Genomic DNA, 19,521 nt, shown 5'->3' with positions numbered 1-19,521 from the left:
AGATGAGGAGAAATTTCTTTACTCAGAGGATTGTGAATCTTTGAACTTCTCTATCCCAGAGGGCCATGGAAGCTCAGTCATTGAGTATGTTTAAGGTAGAGATTGATAGATTTCTGATTAACGATAACATAAAGTGTTATGGGGATAGTGTGGGTAAAAGATATTGAAGTGTTCAATCAGCTGTGATTGTACTGAATAATGGAGCAGGCTCGACGGGCTGAATGGCCTTCTCTTATTCCTATGTTCTGAATATACTGATACTGGTTTATCACCAGGATCTCTCCAAAGACTGCCAAACTGAAAACTGTTCCATTAGGAGAGAACCTTGCTTCTTCCTCTTTATACAAATTCTAAATGCGTTATGAACTACCAAACAAAAAAAACGCCTAACATAATCCTGCTGCATTTAGCTTTCTATTTATCTTTTGCATCTTAGCTGTTTAGCCCCACGCAACCCCAGGAAACCATTGGTTTCATAATCAGGAAACCAATTAATCCTCTTTCGGAATACTCCCAGCCCACTTTGGTCTTAAAAGGACATCCCACAAAAAGAAAATACAGGCTTTTCCTAGCACATGGGTCATCATAATATCAAACTTAGAGGAGTGGTAAACAATGAATAAGGTTGATACAGCATAGGCTAGCAGAATGAACAGGCAAATGAGAGTTGGAATTTAATAAGGAGAAGTGTGAGGTGATGCATCTTGGCAGAAGGAATAGGGAGAAGCAATATAGACTTCATGTCAGTGTACAGGAGTGTGCAGGTATGGAGGGACCTGAGGGTGCATGTGTATCAATCTTTGAATGTGGCAGGATATATTGCAAGGGTGATTAGCAAAGCACATGGGAACTTGGGCTTCATCAATAGAGACATGCAGTACAAAAGCAGGGAAGTTATGTTGAATCTTTATAAAGGCCTGGTTAGGCCTAGACTCTTGGGCCCAGTTCTGGTCTTCACACTTTGGGAAGGATGTGAGGGTCCTTGAGACGGTGCAGAGGAGATTTACCAGGACGAGTCCAGGGATGAGGGATTTTAGCTACAAGGTTAGGTTGGAGAAGATGTGTTTATTCTCCGTGGAGAAAAGGAGTTTGATGGGAGACTTGATACAAGTGTACAAGATTATGGCAAGTTTAGATAAGGTAGACATGGAAAAACAGCTTCCAGGTAATACAAGGACTAGAGGATACAGATTTAAGATTTTGGGCAAGAGAAGCAGGGGAAATGTAAGGAAGAACTTTTTTATGCAGCGAGTGGTAATGACCTGGAATTCATTGCCCATGAGGGTGGAGGAAGCGGAAATAATCAATGATTTCAAAAGGAAGTTGGATGGGCACTTAAAGGAAATAAACCTGCAGGGCTATGGGGATTAAGCAGAGGTCGATTGATCCACAGAGGGCAGGCATGGACTTGATGGGCTGAATGGCTTCCTTCTGTATTGTAAATGACTAACCTTTGGAGACAATGCTACTTTCAAGAACTTTGGAAAGGAAAAGGAGATTGAAGATGGGACAATAGTTTGCAAGGACAGAAGAGTCAAGGGATTGTGTTTTGAGGAGAGGGGTGATGCCGGCAGACTTAAAAGGGATGGGGAACAACACCTGAAGGGAGAACTGTTTACAATATCAGCTAACATGGGGACCAGGTGGGGAAGTTGAATGGTCAGTGGTGTAGTGGGAATAGGGTCGAGGGAGCAGGAGTGGACTCTCAAGGACAAGATGAGCTTGGAAAGGGTATGATGGGAGATAGGAGAGAAACTAGAAAAAGCCATGAGTTCGGGGCTTAGAAAATGTTCGGGCTGGTGGGCAAGGGAATGGGAGGGAAGTGATACACCCAGCTAATTGGATAGTCTCGATCTTAATCACAATTATGAAGTCCCTGAGCCCTTTGCACTTACTATTGGAGGTGAGGGTGGAGGAGACAAGGGAGAAAAGTTTAAGAAGATGGTTTGCAGTCGAGAAAAGAAGCTGGATGATCCTGGAATACTAAGCAGTTTTGGCAGTCGAGAACAGGATCTGATGAATGAGTAAGCCAGCTGTCCACCATACCTGCTCAAGTCTGTGTCCTTTGGACTTAAGGGAGCAGAGACGAGGGCTGTACCATGAAAAAAAAATTCAGTTGAATGGAGGAGATTGGAAAGAATATGTGGAGTGGGTTACATGGGGAATGCCTGGAAATCAATCACAGGGAAAACTTTGGAAAGCTGTAAGTATTATATAGGGAATAATGTAACTTGGAGTTAATTAACCAGAAAATAACAGACATCTGGGAGTGAGGCCAGGCCAATGTATAAACAAGAATATTCAGGTTGGTTATGAAGAGAGTAATGAATACCCAGAAGCAAGCTTCTGGTTGGAATCTAATCGAGGTGTTCACATGGTTTATAGAGGTCACGCTCATGCAATATAAACTCATAGATTAACGGAGAATAAATTCAAAATTGATTCTTTACCTTAAAACAGAATGGAGAATGGATACTTTACTTTTAAAACAAGATGGAGTTTGAGAGGTCAGATTACCTTTTCTTTCCTGTCAGTATACATGGAACTACACAAGGCCCTGGAGCCAATCTTCTTGTCTAGACAAGACATTGAAATGCAATCTAACTTTTGGGCCATCACATTGAGAAGTCATTAAAATGCAACAGACCCTTCTTGTGATTAATGGCTAACCCTCTTCATATAATTATTAGACTTAGGCCAACTTTTCCATGCTGGCTGGCTTCAGGCATGTTCGGTGGCATGAACGGACAATATAGCGCGATTGGCCTCACGAGGGTGTGAAACCCAGTTCGCAATCGTCCGCTCAGCCCGCCAATGGTGGGAGCTTTCTCCGCCATCAGACATCGTGAACCTCATTGTAATACATCAGCATTTCCTTATTAGGACTGCCTGCTGGAATCATCCCCCCTGCTGGATCGTCTGTCCACATCGGCGGGAAAGTACGTCAGTGTTGTACACGTCTTGACAATCGTTACATGCAGAAGTCGGGACTTACCCAGCAGGGCTTCCCTTACATCGTAGACATCCGAGGAGCAGAAGATGCTGGAGCCTGACATCAATGGCACACGAGAGGAATGTCCATGGCATGCTGGGTTGATTCACATGGACATGGCTCTGCTACGTAGCAGCCCACGGAAGTTGGACAGTCACCGTTGATGCTCACAGTGGGTGATGGCCGAGTGGGTGTGAGAGGAAGGCCTAGGATCGGCTGGAATAGGAACAAGTGTCGCGGAGGGTGAGGTTGGGAGGGGGGGAATGAAGGTGTCAGGATGGAGGAAGGTTGGGGGGTGGGAAATGAAAGTGTTGGTGGGGGAGGACAGGAGTGGGGGCAGGGAGAACAGGGGGAAGAGAGGGTAACGGGGATGATGACCACAGCTGGGGAGAAAGGTGAAAGAGAAGAAGTGTGGAGAGGGGAGGGTGACTGGGTGGGGGTGGGGGTGGGTGTGGTGGGGTGGGGGGGGTGGGCAGTGTGGAAGGGGTGCAGAGCGGGGAGGGAGAGGAATAAGGCTGGAGGATGACATGAGGTTGGGGAAGAGGTAAAGTTAGAGGAAGGAGTCAGGAAGGGGGAGGAACTAAACGGGGGTGGAGCCCAGGGTGTGTTGGGAGGACTGGGCTGGAGAGGTTCCGGGGTAGATGGGTTCTGTGGGGGGAAGGGGTTCCTGACGTGTGGAGGGGGGGAAGGGATGCCAAGTGGAGAAGTGGTGCGGATGGGGGAAGGGGTTCCTGGGGGTGGAGTACAAAGAGGGGAAGGGTTCCGGGATAGGGAGGAGTGCGGAGACGGGAAGGGGTGCAGAGAGGAGGGATGTGCGGGCGCGTGGGAGGGGTCTGATGGGTCCGTGCCTGCCTCCTGGGCAGTGAACTGAGGATGAGCGTAGAGTGGAGGAAAGTTAAGAATGACCAAGGGCAGAGTGAGGCGGTGGTGGGAGGGTGAGGGTTCGACGGTAGCGACAGAAGGGACGGTGAGGGTGGTTGGTGTGGACCCAGAGGCAGACACAGACCCTGGGAGTGGGAAGGAGGAGGTCAGGGAGGTGAAAGCGGGTGGGAGTGGGATTTTTGGGAAGGAGGGGAATGTGCATGTTCACCTGCACATCCCTGAAGGAAAGTGCTGTAGCTGGGAGGTAATGGAGGGGAGGTGGAAGGTGATGCCAGAGGGGGGGTCAACTGAGATGGAAGAAAGGAAATGGGTGACTGGGGGATGGTAAATGATGGGGGAGAGAAAGTATAACTGAATTAGCACAGTGCAGTTCAAATCGAAAGTGAAATGAAGGTCATGGTGGGCGAGATCAGGTGCTGCATGGGAGTGTGATCAGTGGGTAGACGGAGATGCAGGTCAGCTCAGATGGACAACTGAAAGCGAACGCCAGCAGGCAGCATTCAAAATGCTCAGGATATTGAGGTGTGAAATGTGAAGGATCCGTGTGCGTGAGAGAGTGCTTGCACGAGGCTCCGAAAGGCCCTGCCACACACACACACACTTCTCCCTTCCAGAATCGCTTGTGGGTTGGCTGCTCCCTCTGCAGTGATGGGTCTTCAAGGCTGCTTATTTCCACCTCTTCACTGGAGGAGGTGTCCTCTTGGCCGCAGATGAGGACGTGAATGGAGCTGAGGGACTGGCTGGCTGAGAGTGCTGGTACCTTGGCAGAGCTCCCTGTGAGCCAAAGTAGAGGTAAGTAGTGCACAGCAGCAGAGTCAAAAGCAGGAGAGAGAGGCACTCGCAGTTGTGTTGAGGGAGGGATGATGTGGTGAAGGATCCTCAGGTGAGTGTTTGCCACCGACCTCACCATCACCACAGGCACGATCCACATCCTCACCAGTCAGCACGATGGCACACTCGTCAAAGTGAGTGAGGGGCCTAATGTGGGCCACTCCAACCCTGGTCTGGGACCTCCCCCTGCTGATGTGAGCCAGCTTCTCCTGCATGAAAACAGATGGAGAGGGTGAGAGCAGGACACATGGCACTGAGGGGAATGTTTGTGTGGTGAGCGGCGCCATGGACAGGATGAGGATGTGAGTTCAAGAGGATATGAGCCTGATGGAGAGGTGAGGGTGTGTGTGAGAGTTAGTGGTGTTGTATCTTAAGGTGTGAGATCCCTGTGGACGTGTGATGGGTTTGTGAGTGTGTGAGTTGAGAGTGGTGAGAAGAGTGAGTTACCCTGGCGGAACAGATGAGACCATTCATCCTGTAACAGCACTGGGTGGCTGTCCTCTTTTGCAGGGTATTGGCACTGACCACTTTCTCCCAAGCCTGGTTGGTAATGCCGTTGCTCATCCTGCGGCCAGAGAAGGGGTAGAGGACATCAGGGCGGGCATCCACGGCGTCCAGTGATGCATCATTAAACCTGGGGCTCTAGTCATTTTGCCTTTCATGGACATGTTCCCTGCAGTAGCCGTGGACTGGAACACTGAGATGTGTGCGCACGGCTGGACTTCAAATATGGCGCCTGGCATGGTGAAGCAGTGAGGTGATGGTGGGCGGGTGAATCAGAGCCTGCCCCCCATTGAAACAATGTGCTTCCCGGGAATGCATAAATAATGTGGCAAGATTGGGATGATATGGCGTGAAAACCCATCATCGCAGATGACAGGTAAAACATCATTTTACCTGCCCGCTACCATACGTAGTGAAAATCTGGGATGATTCCACACTTAATCTTGGAAAAAGCAAGTGTGAGAGAACCGAAAACTTTTAAGACCTAAGTGCATGTCACATCTTTGTAATCACAATCTTTTCTTGGGAGTGTGTGCATGTCCGACTGTACGAGCGCGTGAGGGAGTGCAGTTGTGAATACAGCTGGGTGTTGAGTAATAAACTTTTATCCTTCCTTTTAAAACTTATGAGAAAATGCGTTGTTTGCCTGATACAGTACTCAGGGAGTTAAAATCATTTTTCTTTGAAAACATATCTGAGTTCAGTTCGTCGAGAGGAGAGATTCCTATTATCTCTCCTCTGTCCGTCACTGTATATAGAACACTGTATCCCCAGGACGGTATTCTACCATCTAATCTAATCGAAGGAGTCAAGTGGTTTCTAGTTGGCTCTTTGTTTTGGACTGGAATTTAATGATGGGGGAGTGTGATGACATCACGTCTTGTTGGCAAGAAGCTGAAGCACCAAATGAATTTTCGTGCAAAATCTAGGGTGAGGTTAAATCCTTGAGCTGCTTCTCTCGCAAGTGAGCTAGTTTGCCAAACTTTCTGCCTTGTCTGTGTGAACCCTATTGCCCCTTCAGTTTAAAGGTGTGGAACAAGTGAGGGTTACTTGGCTCACTTACCATGTCCGATTCACCCTGTCAGACGCTGTCATCATCCACCCTGAGGGTGGCAATTTATCACTGTTAAACTGAAAAATGGATGTCACTGGTGAAGTTCATTGCAAACCCTTGAAAGAACTGAGTGTCACCTTCCCCATCAGCTGTCGGACACCCTGACATTAAACAGGTACTGTACAGAGGACTCCTACAATGGCAAACCCAACTGATAATCAGGTCTAAGTCCAAATGACACCCTAAGTCCTACTCACTCAGCACATTACAGAGTAAAAGTTGAAGAGTGCTTGGTAAATGTATTAATCAGGGGATAGCCATTGACCCATTGTTAAGAGGCATGTTTGGAACAAGGGAGGATTGATTATTTAGCCACTGACGCTCACCCCTTCAATACAGTAATTATCCTATGGCAGCATCCAGCCCATTTTTGAAAATCTGTAATTTCTCTACTATTCCAATGAGATTGATTCCTATGTTGAAAGGGCTGTCCTATGGGGAGAGATTGGGTAGAATGGGTTTATATTCTCTGACAGTTAAAAGAAAGAGAGGTGATCTTCATTTTTTATTCATTCATGGGGTGTGGGCTTCACTGGCTATGCCAGCATTTATTGCCGATCCCTAGTTGTCCTTGAGAAGTGGTGGTGAGCTGCCTCCTTGAACAACTGCAGTCCATATGGTGTAGGTACACTCACAGTGCTGTTAGGGAGGGAGTTCCAGGATTTTGACCCAGCGACAGTGAGAACGGAGATATATTTCCAAGTCAGGATGGTGAGTGACTTGGAGGGGAACTTCCAGGTGGTGGTGTTCCAATGCATCGGCTGCCCTTGTCCTTCTAGATGGTAGTGGTCATGGGTTTGGAAGGTGCTGTCAAAGGGGCCTTGGTGAATTCCTGCAGTGCATCTTGTAGATGGTACACACTGCTGCTATTGTGCGTTGGTGGTGGAGGGAGTGAATGTTTGTGGATGTGGTGCCAATTAAGTGGGCTGCTTTGTCCTGGATGGTGTCAAGCTTCTTGAGTGTTGTAGGAGCTGCACTCAGCCAGGCAAGTGAGAAGTATTCCATCCAGATGGTGGACAGGATTTGGGGAGTCAGGAGGTGAGTTACTCATTGCACGATTCCTAGCCTCTGTCCTGCTCTTGTAGCACAGTATTTATACGGCTAGTCCAGTTCAGCTTCTGGTCAATGGTAACCCCCAGGATGTTGATAGTGGGGGATTCAGTGATGGTAAAGCCCTTGAATGTCAAGAGGTGATGATTAGAATCTCTCTTATTGGAGATGGTCATTGCCTGGCACTTGTGTGGCACGAATGTTACTTGCTGCTTGTCCGCTCAAGCCTGGATATTGTCCAGGTCTTGCTGCATTTGGATATGGACTGCTTCAGTATCTGAGGAGTCACGAATGGTTCTGAACATTGAGCAATCAGCGAACATCCCCACTTCTGACCTTATGATGGAAGGAAGGTCGTTGATGAAGCAGCTGAAGATGGTTGGGCCGAAGACACTACCCTGAGGAACTCCTGCAGTGATGTCCTGGAGCTGAGATGACAGACCTCGAACAACCACAACAATCTTCCTTTGTGCTAGGTATGACTCCAACTAGCAGAAAGTTTTCTCCCTGATTCCCACAGACTCCAGTTTTGCTAGGGCTCCTTGATGCCACACTCGGTCAAATGCTGCCTGATATCAAGGGCAGTTGCTCTCACCTCACCTCACCTCGGGAGCTCAGCACTTTTGTCCATGTTTGAACTAAGGCTGTAATGAGTACAGAAGCTGAGTGGTACTGGCAGAATCCAAACTGGGCATCAGTGAGCAGGTTATTGCTAAGCAAGTGCCGCTTGATAGCACTGTTGATGACCCCTTCCATTACTTTACTGATGAACGAGAGTAGTCTGTTGGGGTGGTAATTGTCCAGGTTGGATTTGTCCTGCTTTTTGTGCCCAGGACATTCCTGGACAATTTTCCACATAGCCGGGTAGACGCCAGTGCAGTAGCTGTACTGGAACAGCTTGGCTAGGGGCGCGGCATGTTCTGGAGCACAAGTCTTCATTACTTTTGCCAGAATATTGTCAGGGCCCACAGCCTTTGCAGTATCCAATGCCTTCAGCCATTTCTTGATATCATGTGGAGTGAATCGAATTGACTGACGAATGGCATCTGTGATGCTCGGGGCCTCCGGAGGAGGCTGAGATAGATCATCCACTCGGCACTATTGACTGAAGATTTTAGCAAATGCTTCAGCTTTATTTTTTTCACTGATGTGCTGGGCTCCTCCATCATTGAGGATGGGGTTACTTGTGGAGTCTCCTCCAGTGAGCTGTTTAATTGTCAACCACCATTCATGACTAGTTGTGGCAGGACTGCAGAACTTAGATCTGATCCATCGGTTGTGGGATCGCTTAGCCCTGTCTATCACTTGCTGCTTATGCTGTTTGACACACAAGTAGTCCTGTGTTACAGCTTCACCAGGTTGACACCTCATTTTGAGGTATGTCTGGTGCTGCTCTTGGCATGCCCACCTGCACTCTTCATTGAAGCAGGGTTGATACCCTGGCACGATGGTATTGCTAAAGTGGGGGACATGCCGGGCCGTGAGGTTACAGATTGGGTTCGAGTACAGTTCTGCTGCTGCTGATGGCCCACAGCACCTCATGGATACCCAGCCTTGAGTTGCTGGATCTGTTCAAAATCTATCCCATTTAACAAAGTGGTAGTGCCACACAACACGATGGAGGGTATCCTCAATGTGAAGGCGGGAAACCATCTCCACAATGACCGTGCAGTGGTCACTCCTACCGATACTGTCATGGACAGATGCATCTGTGGCAGACAGGTCGGTGAGGATGAGGTCATGTATGTTTTTCCCTCCATTTAAGTCCCCATCCAGAGTACATTCTGCACCTTTGCCACCCTCAGTACTTCCTCCAAGTGGCATTCAACCTGGAGGAGTACTGATCCTTCAGCTGAGGCACATAGTTACCAGCAGGAAGTTTCCTTGCTCCTGTTTGAGCTGATGCCATAAGACTTCACAAGGTCTGGAAGCAATGTTGAGGACTCCCAAGGCAATTGTCCCTCCTGACTGTATATCACTGTGCTGCCACCTCTGCTGGACATTTCCTGCTGGTGGTACAGGACATACCAGGGATGGTGGTGTCTGGGGCATTATCAGTCAGATAAGATTCTGTCAGGATGCTTATATCAGGCAGTTGACTGACTAACCTGTGAGACAGCTCTACCAACACTAGCCCCCAGATGTTAGTAAGGAGGATTATTTTTCTTTCAAATTCACGGGATGTGGGCATCACTGGCCAGGCCAGTATTTAGTGCCCATCCCTAATTGCCATTTAAGAATCAACCACATTTCTGTGGGGTCTGGAGTCACATATAGGCCAGTAGATTTCCTTCCTCCTGTAAAGGGCATTAGCACACCAGATGGGTTTTTACAACAATTGACAATGATTTCATCGCATTCATTAGACATTTAATTCCAGTTTTATATTTAATTCAAATTCCACCATCTGCCATGGCAGAATTTGAACCCGGGCCCCAGAGAATTACCCTGGATTACTAGCCCAGCGACAGTACCACTACACCATTGCCTCTGCTTTATAGCGGCCAGCCAGCGTGAAAGGCAAGCTGAAAAGCTCAGCACTGCCGGGGTGGGGGCAGGAAAAGGGCGGGCACTGACAGTTCCACGGGCATGGGTGAGCGCTGTGAGGGAGCTCCTTGAAGGCAGAAAGCTGCAGACCTGAAATTCACCAAATGGAGGGGCAAAAAAAGTGTCCGTGTATCATAATCAATCACCTGAAAATATAACCGATAAAAAATGCTGTCCACAAATATTTATTTTTATTTTACTTCATAACAGAAATCCCATCTCACCTGAGGATGAGATTTAATGAAAAACACAGGAGCCGTCTGGCCAACTCATCCATCCACCAAGGGTAAGTTTGGACGGGTCACGAAAAATCAGAGACAGTTGCGCCACCCTTCCGACTTCTGCATGCGCCCACTGAGTGAAACGTGGCGCGGGTGAGAATTCAGAAACCTGGAGTGCAAGGGGACTTGGGAGTCCCAGTCCAGGATTCTCTTAAGGTTAACTTGCAGGTTGAGTCGGTAGTTAGGAAGGCAAATGCAATGTTGGCATTTATTTTGAGAGGACTAGAATATAAAAGCAGGGATGTGCTGCTGAGGCTTTATAAGGCTCTGGTCAGACCACATTTAGAATATTGTGAGCAATTTTTGGCCCCGTATCTCAGGAAGGATGTGCTGGCCCTGGAGAGGGTCCAGAGGAGGTTCACGAAAATGATCCCAGGAATGAAAGGCTTAACATATGAGGAACGTTTGAGGACTCTGGGTCTCTACTCGATGGAATTTAGAAGGATGAGGCGGGATCTGATTGAAACTTACAGAATACTGAAAGGCCTGGATACAGTGGACGTGGGGAAGATGTTTCCATTATTAGGAGAGACTAGGACCCGATGGCACAGCCTCAGAGTAAAGGGAAGACCTTTTAGAACAGAGATGAGGAGAAACTTCTTTAGCCAGAGAGTGGTGAATCTATGGAATTCATTGCCACAGAAGGCTGTGGAGGCCGGGTCATTGAGTGTATTTAAGACCGAGATAGGTAGGTTGGTACGGGGATCAAAGGTTATGGGGAGAAGGTGGGAGAATGGGGTTGAGAAACTTATCAGCCATGATTGAATAGTGGAGCAGACTCGATGGGCTGAATGGCCTAATTTCTGCTCCTATGTCTTATGGTCTTATAGGTGCTCAACGACGTCTGGACACTCGCTTGACATCTTCCCATGTGATTTTACAACCGATTGGGTTGGGGGTGCAAGCCAGCCCGCGGGAGATAAAATTCAGTCCATAGCCTCAGATTAGGGAGTCCGCCATTTAAGACTGACGGAAGGAGGAATTTCTTCACACGGAGAGCTTTGAATATTTGGAATTCTCTACCCCAAAGAGCTATTCATTCTCAGTTATTCAGTACATTCAAGAATGGGATTGATAGTTTTCTGGATGCTAAGGAAAGCAAGGATGCTGGAGATGGGCAGATAGTGGAGTTGAGGCAGAAGACCGGCTGTAATCTAACTGAACCTGGGCAGGTTCTACTTACAAAACAAAAACAGAAATACCTGGAAAAACTCAGCAGGTCTGGCAGCATCGGCGGAGAAAAAAGAGTTGACGTTTCGAGTCCTCATGACCCTTCAACAGAACTGACTGAATATTAGGAAAGGGGTGAAATATAAGCTGGTTTAAGGTTGCGGGGGTGGGGGGGGGGGGTGGGGGGGGGGGTGGGGAGGGTGGTGGGGCGGGGGGGGAGAAGTGGGGGGGAGGTGTGGTTGTAGGGACAAGCAAGCAGTGATAGGAGCAGATAATCAAAAGATGTCACAGACAACAGGAACAAAGAGGTGTTGAAGGTGGTGATATTATCTAAAAGAATGTGCTAATTAAGAATGGATGGCAGGGCACTCAAGGTACAGCTCTAGTGGGGGTGGGGTGGAAAGAGTAGCAGGGCATACAAGATTTAAAAATAATGGAAAGAGGTGAAAAAAGAGAAATCTATATAAATTATTGGAAAAAACAAAAGGAAGGGGGAAGAAATGGAAAGGGGGTGGGGATGGAGGAGGGAGTTCAAGATCTAAATTTGTTGAATTCAATATTCAGTCCGGAAGGCTGTAAAGTGCCTAGTCGGAAGATGAGGTGCTGTTCCTCCAGTTTGCGGTGGGCTTCACTGGAACAATGCAGCAAGCCAAGGACAGACATGTGGACAAGAGAGCAGGGTGGAGTGTTAAAATGGCAAGCGACAGAGAGGTTTGGGTCTTTCTTGCGGACAGACCGCAGGTGTTCTGCAAAGCGGTCATCCAGTTTACGTTTGGTCTCTCCAATGTAGAGGAGACCGCATTGGGAGCAACGAATGCAGTAGACTAAGTTGGGGGAAATGCAATTGAACTGCTGCTTCACATCAAAGGAGTGTTTGGGCCCTTGGACGGTGAGGAGAGAGGAAGTGAAGGGGCAGGTGTTACATCTTTTGCGTGGGCATGGGGAGGTGCCATAGGTAGGGGTTGAGGAGTAGGGGGTGATGGAGGAGCGGACCAGGGTGTCCCAGAGGGAACGATCCCTACGGAATGTCGCTGGGGGGGGGTGAAAGGAAGATGTTTGGTGGTGGCATCATGCTGGAGTTGGCGGAAATGGTGGAGGATGATCCTTTGAATGCGGAGGCTGGTGGGGTGATAAGTGAGGACAAGGGGGACCCTATCATGTTTCTGGGAGGGAGGAGAAGGCGTGAGGGCGGATGCGCGGGAGATGGGCCGGACACGGTTGAGGGCCCTGTCAACGACCGTGGGTGGAAAACCTCCATTAAGGAAGAAGGAGGACATGTCAGAGGAACTGTTTTTGAAGGTAGCATCATCAGAATAGATGCGACGGAGGTGAAGGAACTGAGAGAATGGGATGGAGTCCTTACAGGAATCAGGGTGTAAGGAGCTATAGTCGAGGTAGCTGTGGGAGTCGGTAGGCTTGTAATGGATATTGGTGGACAGTCTATCACCAAAAATTGAGACAGCAAGGCCAAGGAAGGGAAGGAAAGTGTCAGAGATGGACCATGTGAAAATGATGGAGGGGTGGAGATTGGAAGCAAAATTAATAAATTTTTCCAAGTCCCGACGAGAGCATGAAGCAGCACCAAAGTAATCATCGATGTACCAGAGAAAGAGTTGGGGAAGGGGGCCGGAGTAGGACTGGAACAAGGAATGTTCCACATACCCCATAAAGAGACAGGCATAGCTGGGGCCCACGTGGGTACCCATAGCCACACCTTTTATTTGGAGGAAGTGAGAGGAGTTAATGAAGAAATTGTTCAGCGTGAGAACAAGTTCAGCCAGATGGAGGAGAGTAGTGGTGGATGGGGATTGTTCGGGCCTCTGTTCGAGGAAGAAGCTAAGGGCCCTCAGACCATCCTGGTGGGGGATGGAGGTGTAGAGGGATTGGATGTCCATGGTGAAGAGGAAGCAGTTGGGGCCAGGGAATTGGAAATTGTTGACGTAAGGAGTCAGAAGAATCATGGATGTAGGTGGGAAGGGACTGGACAAGGGGAGAGGGAAGGGAGTCAAGATAACGAGAAATGAGTTCTGTGGGGCAGGAACAGGCTGACACGATCGGTTTACCGGGACAGTTCTGTTTGTGGATCTTGGGTAGGAGGTAGAAACGGGCCGTCCGAGGTTGGGCGACTATCAGGTTGGAGGCTGTGGGAGGAAGATCTCCAGAGGAGATGAGGTCAGTGATAGTCTTGGAAACAATGGTTTGATGTTCAGTGGTGGGGTCATGGTCCAGGGAGAGGTAGGAGGAAGTGTCTGCGAGTTGACGCTCAGCCTCCGCGAGGTAGAGGTCAGTGTGCCAGACAACAACAGCACCACCCTTGTCAGCGGGTTTGATGACAACGTTGGGGTTGGACCTGAGAGAACGGAGTGCAGTAAGTTCAGGGAGAGACAGATTAGAATGGGTGAGAGGAGCAGAGAAATTAAGACAACTAATGTCACGCCGACAGTTCTCAATGAAACGATCAAGAGAAGGTAAGAATCCAGAGGGAGGGGTCCAGGTGGAGGGAGAATATTGGAGGTGGGTAAAAGGATCCGTTGAACAGGGAGAGGACTCCTGCCGAAAGAAGTGAGCATGGAGACGAAGATGGTGGAAGAAGAGTTCAGCATTGTGCCGAGCCCGATATTCATTGAGATGAGGGCATAAGGGTATGAAGCTAAGTCCTTTGCTGAGCACTGAACGTTCAGCGTCAGAGAGGGGAAGGTCAGTGGGTATAGTGAATACACGGCCGGGGCTGGGATTGGAAGATGGGGTGGGATCTACTTATGCTTTTAAAGCTACATGTCAGTTCTCTAAACTTCTGTCCTGCTTTCCTGGCATAACATGAAGCAACATTCAGGGATGCTGACAACAACCTGCATTTAGATAGTGCCTTTGCAGCAAAATGTCACACGGCTCTTCACTGGAACATCAACAATACCCTGTTATGTAGACTGATTGAGGAAGCTCTGGCTGTTCTCTTTAGAGAAGATAAGTTTGAGAGGAGATTTGATAGGAGTGCTCATAATAATGAGGGGCCTAGACAGATAGCGAGGGAGAAATTGTTCACATTGGCAGAATGGATCAAGGACCAAAGGGCGCAGATTTCAGGTGATTGGCAAAAGAAGCAACAATGAACGAAGAAAAATGTTTTTATGCAGCGAGTTGTTCAGATCTGGAGTTCACTGTCTAAGAGCGTGGCGGAGGCAGATTCGGTTGTGGCTTTCAAAATGGCATCAGGTAATTAACTGAGGAGAAAAATTCATGAAGTTACAGGGAAAAGACAGGGGAGTGGGACTCGCTGAGTAGCTCTTGCAGAGACCAAGTATGGACACAGCAAGTCGAATGGCCTCCTTCTGTGGTGCAACCACTCTGTGATCCCGTGACTCTCTGAACCCCATAAGGAGATATTCGGACAGCTGTCCTAAAGTTACATCAAAGAAGTAGGTTTTCAGGAAGAGAGAGATAGAGAGGCAGAGAGGTGAAGGGAGAGAACTCCAGAGCTTATGGCCTTGGCAGCTGAAAGAACAGCCTTCAATGGTGAAGTGATTAAAATCAGGGTTGCTCAAGAGGCCAGAATCAGAGGAGCCTAGATATCCCAGAGGAATGTAAGGCTAGAGGAAAGCAAACATGTGCATTTTAAAACCATGGTGTTGTTAAACGAGGAACCAACATAGGTCAGTGCGCACAGAGGTGATAGGAGAACAGGATTTTGTGCGAGTTAGGATGTGGGCAGCATGTATATACATTACAAAAAAAATCAATCTGTGGACAATCCAAAGTATTTATTATCAAAAATCCCCTCAGTGCAGTGATAAGTGAGATCAATTTTCTTTTGTACTGTACATTGAAATGCGACATATGTTTTTATGTAACTCACTTTAAGTGGATTATTTAAATTCCTTTGTGCTTATGGAGTTCACATATCCTATCGATTAGGACAATAATGTAAAACATCAAATCAGAATGACGCTTTTGGTCCTCTCTATTCTTCTGCATCTGATTTTCCACATGGGAGCCTGTTTCCTAAATTACCACCATTGCTCTCCACCCCTCTGAGCCTCAGTCATGGCTCTGCAATTTGTACACACTAATCAACTAGAGGTTAATTAATGCCTCTACCTCTCCCAATGTGTTTACTGAAGTGGAGGAAGTACTTCATTAGAGAGCTTATTGTCACCACAACAGAATGAAGAACTTACCACAGTAACAACACACCTCGTTCACTCATGCAAATAACAGAAACATAAGTGAGCCCATATCGGACTGACCCTTGCAGGGGGTTAGGGTGCTGAGTGGGGGTGCTGGCAGGGAGAACAGATGCTTCAGAAAGGCTGCATTTTTTTTCCATTAACAGAGTGAATAGAATAATATAACAGTAGAATGTTATCAGTGAGAAAAAATTACTTTCTACCATTTCTTCAACCTCTTTAACACTGCTGGGCACCTAATAGACAATCCTTTTCTCATTTCTCATCTGAAACTCTCTCTCCCCCCTCCATCCTAACCTTTTGTGCCTTCCTTGCCATTGACCATTCTAAGTAAGTGAAGCATCTGAGCTAACAGAGTTTGCCTCATGTCTGTTTAATTATTGTAGTGCCCCTACAAATTTGACTTTACTAACACTGTATCTTAGGCTGTGACAGCTTGACTCAGTTGGTAGCACTCACTCCTGTGTCAGAAAACTCCAGATCTTGAACCTGCAATGTATTGTTTTGATTAGCCATGTCTCTGACATTTGCAGAAGTCCAAATGTATAAGAAAACCAAGCTACCGATAGAGGTAAAAGCCAGAAAATGTTGGAGACCCTCAACAGGTCAGACTGTGGGGAGGAAAACAGAGTTACCAGTGGAGCTTCCAAGTATCAGTTCCTGGAGAAACGGGACAATCTGTTGTGGGTCAGGAACCCGATAACTTCTGGAGCAAGCTTTACCCCGGCTCTTTAACTGAACCACAGCGCCTGTGTTTCCTGACCAATCGGAAAGGGCAGGAGGGATGACTCACCAAGTCTATCAAAGGAAGGCTTTCTAAGTAAAGGGACCTCAGCAGAAATTAGAAAGGCTCAACAGGATATGGATTCCTGAGGCTGCAGGAACCACAGGAATGGATAAGAGGGGTGGGGAGGCTGCCCCTCCTCCCCAGGTCTCTCACTCCTGCTGAGGGATTTGAGGGACTGCAGTGTGGTGAGCTCCCCCAAGGACAGGAGGAAGAGGGCAACCTCTCCAACCAAGCAGACATGCATGGAAGAGGCCAAGGGGGGTCAACAACTGGTGTTGCTGGAGACTTTCAGGAGCTCAGGACATCATGACCAGTGAGTGGCGTAACATTCTCAGGTCCCAACCCTCACGTAGTGCCATTCCAAGCATTCTCCTGCACAACGTGCCTTAGAATAAACTTTACTTATTCATCTCTCTCCAGGTACCTCACATCTCCATCTGAGCAGGTAATACTCTCACCTTCATCCTATTGCTCTCTCGCATCCATGACTCACAGTCAGCCTCCACAAATGTCCTTTGCCCCTTCCCCCGCAACCACCTAGGCCACTTTTAACACTCATAACTATTTGCTTTTTCTCCTTGCAGGAGAGAGAGAGAGCACACAGCATCAAAGAGAGGCAGAAACCTTGGGTGCCCTCCAGTGGTAGCTATCTGAATGGCCATTGGGAATGCTTGCCCACCTGTTCCACTGGGAGGGAGGTCTTGTTTCAGGAGACTGCAGATGTCAGCAAAGACTTACTGGGAGAGTCTGAGCCTCCTGAGGCTCTGGTGCTCAGGAACATTGAGAGAGCTAATCCTCTTGACCTGTCGAACCTGTGTTGGGGTCTCACATCCTTCCAGCCGGATTTCTGACCCATCCACTCTGCCGTGGTGCCGTGTAACGAAGGAGAAGCCGTTGGTGTTGGTGTTGTTCCTGCTGCTGGTGTTGTTGATTCTCTTGTTTCTCATCAGAGATCCAAGGAAGATCTGCATACGTTGCTCCCAAACCATGGTGAAGGCTAACAACAAGGAAGTGCAACTCAAGGTGAGCGAAGTGCTAGACAGATGAACTGTCTTCCAGAAAGATGGCGAACATCTGTTGATCACTGAAAGCGCTCCCTGCGTAGGACTTTTGTGAGCATCAACGTCTCACCCAGGCAGGGCTACAGCTCTTCTGTTTCACTGTTTGAAGGCTTCCCAACCTATAAGTTTCACTGAAGAAGCACTGCCAACAATGCATTTACTGACAATTTGTTGACACCTTGGGAAATAGATCTGCTGGCTGTTAAAACAATTGTTGATGGCCTATTTGCATATGGTAATTATATAGCTGACAGTTCCGAGCTCCAGGGCACTATTTCATAAAACAGCACAGGAGTTCATCCTAATGTCTTGGCCAATGTTCACCCCTCAACCAACATTGTTAAAAAAAAGATGATGTGGTCACTATCACATTGCTGATTGTGGGAGATTGCCATGTGTAAATTGACTGCAAGATTTTCTACATTACAATAAGCAAAAGGCTACCAAAAGTGAAACAATAGAACAGGAGAGTAAACTAGCCAGAAATATAAAAAAATAAACAGATTGTAACAGCTTTTATAAATATATGAAAAGGAGGAGAGTAGCTTAAGTCAAGTCTGGTTCCTTAGAGGTAGAGACTAGGGTCAGAATTTTATGCCTGTCGGGTGGGCTGGCCCGACCCAATCTCTGGTGGGCGGGGAGCTGATCCCCACCAGAGAAGTGGGCCCCGCCGCCATTTTACATGGGCGGGCCAATTAAGGCCCGCCCAGCGTGACGTCATTTTACAGCTATGCGCTTCCTGTGCGGGTGGGGGGGATTCCCCAAAAACGAGAGTGCGCTCTTTCCCGCATGCACACGAAAGAGCGCACATCGCCCTGAGGCTAAGTGCAGCCTCAGGGAGATCGCTGACAGTTTTAAAAACGTTAAAAATAAAAATAAAATCCTTAACACTTCCCCCTCATGTGACAATGTCACACCAGATGGGACATGTTAATAAATTACACTATAACTTTATTAAACTGTTTAAATCCCTACATGAAACCTCGTCCCACCGGTGGATGAAGTTTCATGTTTTCTCTATTAGCTGCTGGGGCTCCTGGCCGACCCACCAACCTTAAGGTTGGACAGGCAAATTACATACCAGAAATAAATGGTAACCAAGAGGCTAATAAAAGGGAGGAAGTAAAAATAATTCATATCAATGTAGAAAAATTATTGGAGAAATTTAAGAGACTAAAAATTTTTCAAAGGATTGAGAAAAAACTTTTTCACACAGCGAGTCATTAGAGCCTGGATTGCACTACTTGAGAGTATGTTGGAAGTAGATTCAATCAAGGCATTCAAGAGGGAATTAGATGATTATTTGAAAAGGGACAATGTGCGGGGTTACAGGGGAAGGCAGGAGAATGGCACGAGGTGAAATGTTTATTCGGACAGCTAGTGCAGACTCGATGGGCCAAATGACCACCTTTGACGCTATAACAATTCTGTGATTCTGTGAAATCTGACAAATCCTTGAGATCTAATGGCCTTTTATTTTTTTATTCATTTTTATTCATTCATGGGATGTGGGCTTCGATATCTGGGCCAGCATTTATTGCCCATTCCTAAGTCCCCTTTAGAAGGTGGTGGTGAGCTGCCTTCTTGAACTGCTGCAGTCCATGTGGTGTAAGTACACACACAGTGCTGTTAGGAAGGGAGTTGCAGGATTTTGACCCAGCGGCAGTGAAGGAACGGCAATATATTTCCAAGTCAGGATGGTGAGTGGCTTGGAGGGGAACCCCCAGGTGGTGGTGTTCCCATCTATCTGCTGCCCTTGTCCTTCCAGATGTTAGCGGTCATGGGTTTAGAAACTGCTGTCTAAAGAGCCTTGTTGAATTTCTGCAGTGCATCTTGTAGATGGTGCACACTGCAGCTAGTACGTGTCGGTGGTGGATGGAGTGAATGTTTGTGGATGTGGTGCCAATCAAGCAGACAGCTTTGTCCTGGATGGGGTCCAGCTTCTTCAGTATTGTGGGAGCTGCACTCATCCAGGCAAGTGGGGAGTATTTCATCACACTCCTGACTTGTGCCTTATAGATGGTGGACAGGCTTTGGGGAGTCAGGAGATGAGTTACTCATCGCACTAGTTCCTAGCCTCTGACCTGCTCTTGTTGCCACAGCATTTATATGGCTAGC

This window comes from Carcharodon carcharias, chromosome 18, assembly GCF_017639515.1.
Source record: "Carcharodon carcharias isolate sCarCar2 chromosome 18, sCarCar2.pri, whole genome shotgun sequence".
NCBI classification, from domain to species: domain Eukaryota; kingdom Metazoa; phylum Chordata; class Chondrichthyes; order Lamniformes; family Lamnidae; genus Carcharodon; species Carcharodon carcharias.
Note: the sequence above shows the minus strand (reverse complement) of the source record.